The sequence below is a fragment of the Columba livia genome, chromosome Z (assembly GCF_036013475.1).
Source record: "Columba livia isolate bColLiv1 breed racing homer chromosome Z, bColLiv1.pat.W.v2, whole genome shotgun sequence".
Classification (NCBI taxonomy): Eukaryota; Metazoa; Chordata; class Aves; order Columbiformes; family Columbidae; genus Columba; species Columba livia.
In genome coordinates, this window is record NC_088642.1 from 19,701,753 (window position 1) to 19,712,952 (window position 11,200).

The following is an 11,200-nucleotide window of genomic DNA, read 5'->3' on the forward strand; positions in this document are numbered from 1 at the left end:
GCACAAAGAAACTCAGGCAAATACATGTCGAGGTCTGTAAAGCTTCCTTGTGTCAACATACACATGTCGATGGGTCAAAAGTTCTTTTCCAAAAATGTTAGTCATGTATTTCAAAGTGTTTTAATTTGCAGGAGCATAGAAATTCTTTGGTGGAAGGCAAACTCCTATTAAGTGAATTTAAATCTAATGATACGACAATAGATGTGCTTCTTTTATGTATCTTTCTAAATAACCCTGAAAACAATATTTGGATAAAATTCTGTAGAGAGGAGAGTTCCCCAGGTTCATCTTCTCTTCCAGAGGAATCAGCTCTTTTCTTCAGTCCAAATCAGCCTTCTAGAATATACAGTCTAGCCTTGCCTAACTTTCTGAACAACTTCTGTTCCAGATTTTTCACCTCTAAATAACCAGGCCAAACAATGGATCCCAACTTATACTGCTACCCATGCTTGTTGCTGTTCTCCATTTCGAAGAGCAAGCTGGCACATGCAGCCAGTGCCTATGGACAATGTCAGGTCTGCCAACAAAATTAGACAATAAATAAGAAAACATTACAAGCATAACACCTGACTTGGACATCTTAATAACAAATGGCTAAGGGAACACTGGAATTAAAGTTAGCTGTGGAATTTCAACTCTGTACTCTGCTATAAAATACATTTTTATTATATCCTACTATTCAATCTCTGCCTTAAATAAAGAATTATTGATTTTCTAATGCATTTTTTTACCATGGCACTCTATAGCTAAGCTCTCAGATATAACTGGTCTTTAATTCATTTTTACAGCATCATTCAGAGTTGAAGGAAATTAGCCCCTTTTTACTGAATAGCCATGAAGATTGATGTAAAGGATACATATTCATTTTGATGTCTGAGCTGAGCCTGTGCATTTCACACATTAGATGTAGCAAGTGAAAATGCTGACCCTGGGCTCTGTGGCTTGTTCCAGGGAACAAAGTTCTCAGGTGAGAAAAGACTTCTCTTCTTCATTTCACCAATACCCCACAGCCACCATGTTCCTCTGCCTCCCACCGCTGTCCTGTCCCCAACCCCATGTTGTTGTTATGTATCCATGTACCATTCCCAGTGCTGTCCTTCTGCTTGTCTTGTCAGAAGGATTCCTGAGTCTTCCCCTCCCTCGTCACCACCCACACGTCTGGCTCTTCTCCTTTCTGAGTTTAAATCCAGGAATTTTCCTCCTCCATGTTGTTTCGCCCCAATGAATATCACTGAGAGCGCAAAAGAGACAGACTCCTGGCTCTCTTTTCAGGTGCCTGGCCAGATCGTAGGCTGTGGAAGTCTGCAGGGAAGTTCTGCTTGGTCTGAGGTTGAAACCTGTTCAGGAAGGATGAAAAACTTTGGGGGTTCAATTGCTAAAATGAAAGGAATCTCTTAGTTATCCAATGAGCATGTGCAAATTCAGCTTTCTGAAGGCATATAACATAGCCAAATTTGGGTAGACTTTCAGGAGGGCAAAAGGGATCTCTCTGATGAAAGGCAACCCTCTAACAAGTTCCTGCTCCAAGGAAGAGGGATGCCAGAGCTTTTCAAAGAAAAGGTCACAATTGCTTTTTAACTTGGACAAAACAATGAATTTTTCCTTACCCTCATTATTGGAAATGACTGAGTTTGTGGACATTTTCCAAAAATTTCAGCCTGAGGCAGATACCTGGCATGGAAAATTTCATTCCCAGTGGTTATAGTTTGGCAATGTTGTAAGTGCTTCAAAATAGGGTATTACAATGCAAGGGATCAAGTTTTCACTGCAAGGTGAAAGGCCAAGCCACTGGTCCTACCTCCAGTCACAGCCCAACACCTTGCTTTGCCACCCGGTTTCTGTTCTGGCCAGAAGGAAATTACTGGGATCGGCACTGGAGAAGTGCGTTAAGGTGAACACTCTGTAGTGTAGAGGGGTTTCCTAGCACATAGGGGCTTCGGACAAGCATGGTTTACAAAGCTCCTTTCTGAGTTCTGCTTGTCTGCATTTACACAGATTCATCTTCTTCAAATAAATGTGGTTTTCAGTTTTCTGACAAATGTGTTAGTAACAGCTTATCCTGAATTGTTCTGGTTTCCAACTAGCTCAAGTTGGTCTGTCATTACCATTAAATCAGCCATCTATTTCCTTCTTCTATCACACCACTGCTGTCACCTCTCCCTTGTCATGTTCTGGAGGAATGGATGCATAGACACTGGCAACCCTCAAGCAAAATTAGGGCAGCTGGCTGCTGATGCTGCTTAGCATGTGATTTTCCAGGGACAGTCCATGAACACCCTCCTGCTGGATCCTTTCTTGAGTGCCAAGCACAGTCCTTGGCTTTCTGGCTGCATTTCACACACCATGGAAGATGCATGGGCCACATTCTGCAGGCATAGAACAATTCCTGGAAAAGGCAGAGGAATCATGAGAGGCTAACGAGCTCCAACTGAGCTACAGACATTTCACGTCTGCCATGTATGAATCAGAACTCAGTATCTGTCCCCATGGCCAGACACTTGACAGCTCAGAATACCTCAGGGCAAATGAACGATGGCAGAAACGTTGGCATCCTCTGCTGCTGTTGTGAGACCTGACATCACTTTATGTTAGCTCTTCACCATGTAGGTACATTGTCATCAGTGGACACCGCTGCACTGGATCCCCTTGGAAAGATGTGTGTCCTTTGCGTTTGTCCCAGCACATTGGATGTTATGGCAGGGCACGCTGCCTGTGCAGTTCTAGCTCTGTTTGCACACGTGTTTGGTGGCTTTAGACCCTGGATCCTTGGATGATGTTAGCATCCAGGAGATATTCTGTGGCTTATAGACTCTGCTGGCAGATGAACACTTTCAAAATGAAATCCTCTTTACAACTGCTGAAACCTTCAAGAGTAACAGTCTTCATCTACATAAAAAGGTTTTCTTATTGCCTGAATTATTTAATGTATTCTCTTTGACTAGTGTCACAAAAATACCAAAATTTGGATAGCCAGTCCTTTCGTTATTGCCACCTGACTGGGACATCAGAGACGTGACAAAGCCAATGGGTAAGTTGTGCTGTTGGTGAAATCCAGGGCTACCTGGATTGCCTGAGTAATGAGCCTGGACGTTTATTTTTCTAAAGGTTTTGGAAACTACCACACAGGAGCCCATGTCTGCTTTGTGAAATGAATAGTTATATTTATTACTGGGAAGGTCAAAAGGAGGGGAAAGCTGGCTCATGGCATGCAGGTAGTGAGAAGGGAGGGGGGAATATTTCCAGTACTGGTGGAAAGAGAATTAGAGGCAATTGCAGCAACATCTGACTAAAATCAGAACTTATTAAAATCAGAGGAAAGGAGAGAAGAAGGATGAATAAAACAAGAATGGATTGAAAGAATAATAAAACACAACTGGTGCAGAAACACCAGCCTTTTATCTCATGCCTTGAGTGAAAACACACATGTTTTCCAGAGGAAGGAATAACAACCAGAAGTTGTTTTAGGAAGGTCCATGCAGACTGACGGGCCCCCCACCACAGTGAGCATCCCTGGTGGCAGCGCAGCAGCTAGATGGCATCGCCGGCTGCACTATCGCACTTTGCCTTCGCTCCCAGCAGTTCAAGCTTTCAGCTTGGCTTGCTCAGAGATTGTTTTTGCTTAAGGCTGTGGATTTGCCTTGAAAAACAAAGATACACTTTACTCAGAAGATTCAGTAGGACTAAAATCCCAATCAACCAGGTGATAGAGCCTGAGAGCTCACCTATAGGTCTGTGCTTCCAGTGTTTGTTGAGTAATTTCAAATCAAATTTCTGTCTCCCTGGACCACAGATGTTTTCTGAAAGAGTTGTAAAGATTTTAAAAGAGAGGATGCTATTATGAAATTTTCTTTCCTTTTTTTTTTTTTTTTTGTTTTTTTTTTTTTTTTGGTCACTGTGGTTCTACAAGGACGAAAATTTGTCTGTTCCAGTGCTCCACCACCCACTAGGGGAAGAGCCTTTTCCTAATGTCCAACATAAACCTCCCCTGGCACATCTTCCCGCCATTCCCTTAGATTCTGTCATTGGTCACTAAGGAGAAGAGTTCGGCACCTGCCCCTCCTCCTTCCCTTGTGAGGAAGCTGTAGCCACCATGAGGTCTCCTCTTAGTCTTCTCCAGGCTGAACAAAACCAGTGACTTTAGCTGCTCCTCATACAGCTTCCTCTCCAAACCCTTCACCAACTTCATAGCCCTCTTCTGGACACTCTCCAGCAGCTTTATATCTTTTTATCCTGTGGCACCCAGACCTGCACACAGTGCTCCAGGTGAGGCCGCACCAGTGCAGAGGAGAGCGGGACAGTCACCTCCCTGCCCGGCTGGCAATGCTGTGTGGATGCACCCAGGACACAGCTGCCTTTCTGGCTGCCTGTCTCCATTCTCCAGGATGCCAAGCCCATAGGGCGGATCTTGCTTCTTGGTCCTCTGAAGTAGGATGAAATTAGAGAAGTGGTCTCCATCCTTGTCTCTATCCCATGGCTTCTCTCAGGGCACTATGTGTGTCAATAAATTCCTGTGGGTGTTGGTCAGGGTCAGTAGGGCTTACTGATGCCCTCAGGGCCCTGACAGCTGCCTTAAAGAGTCAGTTGATGCCTACAGATCTTTGCAGCATTTTCAAGGCCTGAGGAGATGGTTATTTTTCTTAATTGTGGGACAGTGGCAGAAAGGACCCACATGGAGAAATCCCCAGGAAAGAAAAAAAAAAAAGGAAAAAAAAAGGGAAAAACCGCCCCACCAACCAACCAAAAAAACCCACCAACAACAAAAAAGGAAAAAAAAACAATAATCAAACCCACCCCCTCTGCTAAAACCCCAAAAACCAAAAATCCACCACCATCACCAAAAAAAAAAAAAAAACCCAAAACCAAACTCACAAAGCCCCAGCCTTTGGCTGTGTTTCTGTGACCTATTTTGTTCAAGTCTAACTTGAGAAATTCTGCCTCGGAGCCACCTGCTGTGTGCAAAATGGTGTTGCACAGCCATGCCTTTTAGAGAAAGGGGCAGGAAATTAATTATGGTCTGAATGAAGCCAAAATGAGAACTCAATGGCCACTGAGTCACGGTGTATTAAGTATTGTCAGAAATGTAACATTTTCCCTCACCCACAACTCCACCCCATTGAAAAAAACCCTGGGGTACAAGCTACATGGTGAAGTGCTTGAGGGGTCCCATCCTGCTGCTTATCAGGCAATTATCCAAAATTCAAACTCACGCGTCCACTATAAGGCCAGGATTGTTACACAAGTGAAATACAATACAACTGAGCTCCAACAGAGGAAGAATCTGGATGCAATCTGGTTCAATACCAAACAAGTAATGATTTCTCATTTATTGAAAGATTTTCTTGGCGATGATCAAGGGAGTGAAATATCCTTCCTCCCTTGTGCCCTCAAACCCTCTGTGAACAAGCCCAAACTCACCCGTTCCAGGCTGCAGAAGAGGAGTCACTGCTCCGCCCTCTGCATCCAGAGGGGCACAGCTGTGCTCAGGGAGCCTGGGGAAGGTGCTTTGCAACTGTGCCATCCCTTGCCAAAACTCTCTTGCTTTACCCTGTAGTTTCCAGGCATAGTTTCTGCAAGTTCATGACGAGTTCTGATTTAACAAACAGCGTTAAATTAAAAGGAAAAAAACCCACCAAACCAAACAACAGAGTAAGCTGTTCATCTCAGACTGGGAAGCTAAAATGTCTCTGCAGTGGGATGTACTTATATTTTATTTGCTGTGGCTGCTTCACCTGAGGAAGGAGCTGTGCAAGCCAGGGTGTGAAATCCAAAGAGAAGTTTCTTTCGCCTTCTGCTTGCTGCACATGTGAGAAATTTCTCCTCACCTGTTTGGTCTGTCCTTACCTCCTAACAACTCCTTTTCCTTCTGGCTCAGAAACACCTCCCTCGACACCTCTGCAGCTTACTGCAGCACAGCTTCCTTCCCACTGGTCTGTCCTCCGACTCAGCCATTCTTCCCAAAAGACCAAGGAACTCTCCTGTACGGGCTACAAAAGTCCTCTAATATAGGCTAAAATCCTTTCTTGATCCTGGCTGGAACCCTTGGTTCAACAGACCATCCTGTAGGGCTTCTACAACCCTGACCATGGTTGCAGCCCTGGCAGCAGGCGCTCATGTGCCCTGTCCCAGGAACAACCCCATGGCCTCTTGTCCTACCAGCCCTGATCAGTGACACCTGCCATCCAGTGATGTCCTTAGCTCAGAATGAGATCCTGTGGTTTGAGCTGGAAAGCAAAACACAGCTTCTTACCAGAAATGCACTGTGTCATGCTCTTATTACATATTTAAGTCATAGAAAACTTTTATCGCTTTCAGTTGGTGGAGAAAAAAAAAAAAATGTCCATTTTAAAATACCCTAGAGATGTGGTCTGTGCAGTTCTGCATGAGGATATGAATAAGCACTTTTTGGAAAGACATGAGTAGCAGCTCTTTCCTCATCCTGCACCTTGACTTGTTACTTAAGATTGCGGCTTAATCCTCCGTTTCTGCAAATCAAGGTCTAGTAGAATTAATCTCTTACATGGAGATACTTAAAACCTGGACTGCTTGCTCACTCTCTTAACCAGACCAGAGAGACGCTGAACCATTCCCCTTGAAGAGGGGAACTCCTGCTGCTGGAGATGGCTCAAGCATTTACTACAAGGGGAAAAGGGTGCACATCTGTGCCATTGTGGAAGCAGCAAGGACTGTAGCCAAGCCCTATTCTGTGTGTTCAGCAACCCAACGTCACAGCTGTACCTCATACCAATGACACAACACTCTCTGAGCACAGCAATGGGATGGTGCAAACTTGCTACAGCAGCCCTTGAGCACTCTAAGCTCCAAGACCTGCTGTTTTTCTCCAACAATTGTTGAAATAAATCCAAATACATTATGAGAAGGGAGGTTGCATCAGTCTAAACAAACTGCTTTTAGGGTAAATGGTCGTTTTTGCATTTAGGCTGGAAAATATGTTTATCTTGTTTTATTTTTTTTAAAGTGTGGTCCAGCGTGAAAAATAACTTTTTTGGTTGTTGAATAGAAAACACTTGGTACTAAGGGATAATTGTTTCCAGTCCGTGTAGGTCAGGGTTAACAGTGAGTAATTCTTAGCTAGGCCAGTTAATGACTATGAAATGCAAAGAATTTTTGTTTCCAAACCAATACAAGTCAAAGGTTCTTAGCACCATCATAAAAACACTATGACGTTCCTTAGGGAAGAGAAGGGATAAATGTGCATGCAAACTTTATTAAAAATCTTTGCCTCTCATTATTATTATTTTTTTTTTTTTTTAAACTGGGTTCAAAGAAAGGCAAAGTCTCTCTGTCTGAGCAGCCTGTGTAGAGATTTCCCTTATTTTGAAAACATGACAAAATTTTGTGAAGTTATTTTTAGGTATTGACCAAATCTTTGTTTATTGCTTTCAAGACTTACCAGCCCGAGAAAGAACCCACAAATGTTTAACTTACAGTTCTGCTTTGCTGTGCCATTCTGACAGCCCCATGAAATGCTATATCTTTTTTTGTAGACAAGCCATATCACAGAATCACAGAATCACTGAATGTTAGGGATTGGAAGGGACCTCGAAAGGTCATCTAGTTCAATCCCCCTGCCAGAGCAGGAACACCTAGATGAGGTTACACAGGAATGTGTCCAGGCGGGTTTTGAATGTCTCCAGAGAACGAGACTCCACAACCTCCCTGGGCAGCCTGTTCCAGTGTCTGTCACCCTCACTGGGAAGAAGTTTCTTCTCAAATTTAAGTGGAACCTTTCGTGTTCCAGTTTGTACCCACTGCCCCTTGTCCTATCATTGGTTGTCACCGAGAAGAGCCTGGCTCCATCCTCGTGACACTCACCCTTTATATATCTGTAACCATTAATGAGGTCACCCCTCGGTCTCCTCTTCTCCAAACTAAAGAGACCCAGCTCCCTCAGCCTTTCCTCATAAGGGAGATGCTCCACTCCCTTCATCATCTTTGTTGCCCTGCACTGGACTCTCTCCAGCAGTTCCTTGTCCTTCTGGAACTGAGGGGCCCAGAACCGGACACAATATTCCAGGTGTGGTCTCACCAGGGCAGAGTAGAGGGGGAGGAGGACCTCTCTCGACCTACTAATCACCCCCCTTCTAATACACCCCAGGATGCCATTTGCCTTCCTGGCCACAAGGGCAAAGTGCTGGCTCATGGTCATCCTGCTGTTCACCAGGACCCCCAGGTCCCTTTCCCTTACACTGCTCTCTAATTAGGTCATTCCCAAACTTATACTGGAACCCGGGGTTGTTCCTACCCAGACTCTACACTTTCCCTTGTTATATTTCATTAAATTTTTCCATGCCCAACTCTCCAGCCTGTCCAGGTCTCTGGATGGCAGCACAGCTTTCTGGCGTATCAGCCACTCCTCCCAGCTTGGTGCCATCAGCAAACTTGCTGACAGTGCACTCTATTCCCTCATCCAAATAACTGATTAATATATTGAATAATATTGGCCCCAGTTCTGACCCTTGAGGCACTCCACTAGATACAGGCCTCCAACTAGACTCTGCCCCATTGACCATGACTCTTTTGCTTCTTCTCTTCAGCCAGTTCACAGTCTTTCTTTCATTCTTTCCTTCAAGTTCATATATTGTTTGTGCAAGTGATATTCTGCCCCCGAGTTCTTCTTTCAGTTGCCACCAGTGCTGATGATGTTAAAAAAGCTCAACAAAACAAAACTTCCCTGCTGACAGGAGCAGTAATCCATCACCTTCTCTGAGATGCTCATTCTTCTGTCTTGTTAAACATCATCAAAGAGTTAACAGGAAGAGCTTGGGGAAGAAAAGGCCATGCAGGTGCCTTGCTTATCCCAGGGCCTGGATGTTGTAGCAGCTGTGTGCTTGCTGGTGGTGGGGTAACCAGCACCACAAAGGATGGAGCTGTAATGAGGAAAACCTTAAGCGTGGCTGGGTATGGGCGCTAAAATACCAGAACAGATTTTGGAGATCTGGACCTGTTCTCAACACCCATGGTTGAAACCACAAAGTACAAAATGGCTGGCCAGCATGTTTTGTGGAAAAGCCATCAGTGAAACCTTGCAGTGAGGCATTCAGTGTTTTGTTTTGCTTTGGTTTTCCTGCATATATTGCGCAAATGTGTACTTCACAGGGTTTTGTACAATAGGCAAGAATACTTGCTTTGGAGTGAAGGAAAGTGGGTAGATTGAACCTAACTCTGAGGAACCAGAGACAGGCAATTATATGAGCCCACGGAAGAGGTGTTGGCCTGATCCAATAGTATTGGGTAAGGACCTGTGTAGGAGGGAAGAAGAAAGTTCATGGCTTTTTTTTTTTTTAATTATTCCAACTGTACATGCAGTTTGAATAACAACATTTAGTAATATTTCTAAGCAACTATTTTAAGCACCAACAGAAGTGTATGGTGGAATGTGCTCTGCTCTTGTACCTTTCTTCATTTTGAACCTGAAAGGTTTGTGTGGAGGTAATCATTACCACCCTGGGTTTCCTTGGGAGTTAAGAGGAATGGCTGAACATGTTTCTCAGGCTGATGCTGGGGCTGAACAGGTTGGGAATATGAAGAGGTATTGGGTATATCTCTGTGGGCAGTTGTCTGCTGAGTGCAGAGACTGGTCTTCCCAATGCTTTGGTCATTTGCTCCAGAGCAGTTTGTGACAGCTGGGTTCGATACCAAATAAGCAGTATGAGTCACAGTGAATTTCACATTTCCCACTTTAAGAGAATTAACCTTCTCCACCTTTTCTATTGTGGAGCTCTTTCATGCCTTCTGCAGAGGGTCAGTCTGCTGGGGAACATCAGTGCAGCTCCAAACACGTTGCACAGTGCCTGTGGTTGCAAGAGAAGAAATACAGGGAAAGGAGGCACGAGTGCAGAAAAAGAACCCAAATGTTTCCAACCTGGATGGTTAAGGCAGATGTGTTGCTCCTGGAGGTAACTTCTAGAGGAGAAGAATACTGCAGGCAGCTGGGACAGTTCTAGAAATCTCACTGACACATCAAAGATCATGTATTGGGAAATGGCATCAGGATCATTCCTGTGAGAAAGAAGGGCATTTCTTTTGAAGCCACCAAGATATTTTGGAAGCAAAGGGATGTCATCCATACAATCTGTGCATCCCATGCTAAAAAAGAATAAATTCCCTGGGCCAGGAACTCTTCCTCTGCTCCTCTCCTTTGTTCAAGTATAATGTCGACTTCCTTTTTTTTTCTTTCTTTCTTTCTCTTTTTTTTCCCCCATCAGCATGGAAAGGTTCAGTGTTCTTAATTAAAGCAAAACTTATTACAGTGTTTGGATTGTATCACTGTATATCGTGAATAACTTTTCTTTAAAATAATAGCAGCCCAAGACTGTCATTGAAATAGGTGCTGGATTGTTGGCAAAGGTTTATTTTATGCTCACAGAATTTATTTCAAATGCCTAGGTTTGTGGTTTTGTTTCCTTTGTTAAAATGCATTTCAACTGTTTTGCTGTTTTGCAGTAGTCAGACTTCTGACCAAAGGCTGTAGGAATACCTTTTTTGAAGGCTTGAAAACATTTGTGAAACAAATTATCTTCCTTTAAAGACCATACCTTTGTTTACCTTCCCCCTAGAAAGTCACTCTTTTTTAATGGACGATGTGGTTTGGGCACTGTGGACAAAACAAAAAGTATGACTGTGTGATGATGCAGTTCCTGTCCCTTCCTTCCCTCATGGACCTGCCATGGTATCACAGAGTCTTGCTCTTATCCCACTGTGCGAGCAGATAGTGGTCACCAAGAGTATGCAGTACTAGTACTTAATGAAATGACTAAAATGAAAGATGGAACTGTGAAAGTGGTGTAAATCAATGCCAAGAGTTTATTTTTTACATACAGAACCACCAAAGAGATCTATTGAGAGCATCTACCGCTTGCTGTAAGATGCTGGCTTCACAAGCAAAGAGAAGTGCTGCTTTCTTCTCTCCTTCACATAGAAAATGCTCCACAGTAAGTAAAGGGGATACCACAATGTGCAGTAAATAAACTGCCTGCCCAGTGCTGATCCCTGCCTGTCCCTGATGCATAGAGAAAAATGGGTTGGAAATATTTTTCTGCATAACCAAACCTTGGGCTTTGATTTTGCAGTGGGATGAGAGAAGCAAAGTCCTTGCGGAACATAAAAAAATTGATGGGGAGCCCTGGGGCAGCCAGTCTCCCCCTGTTATATTACTGGCACTTGTGTGGATTAAGACAGT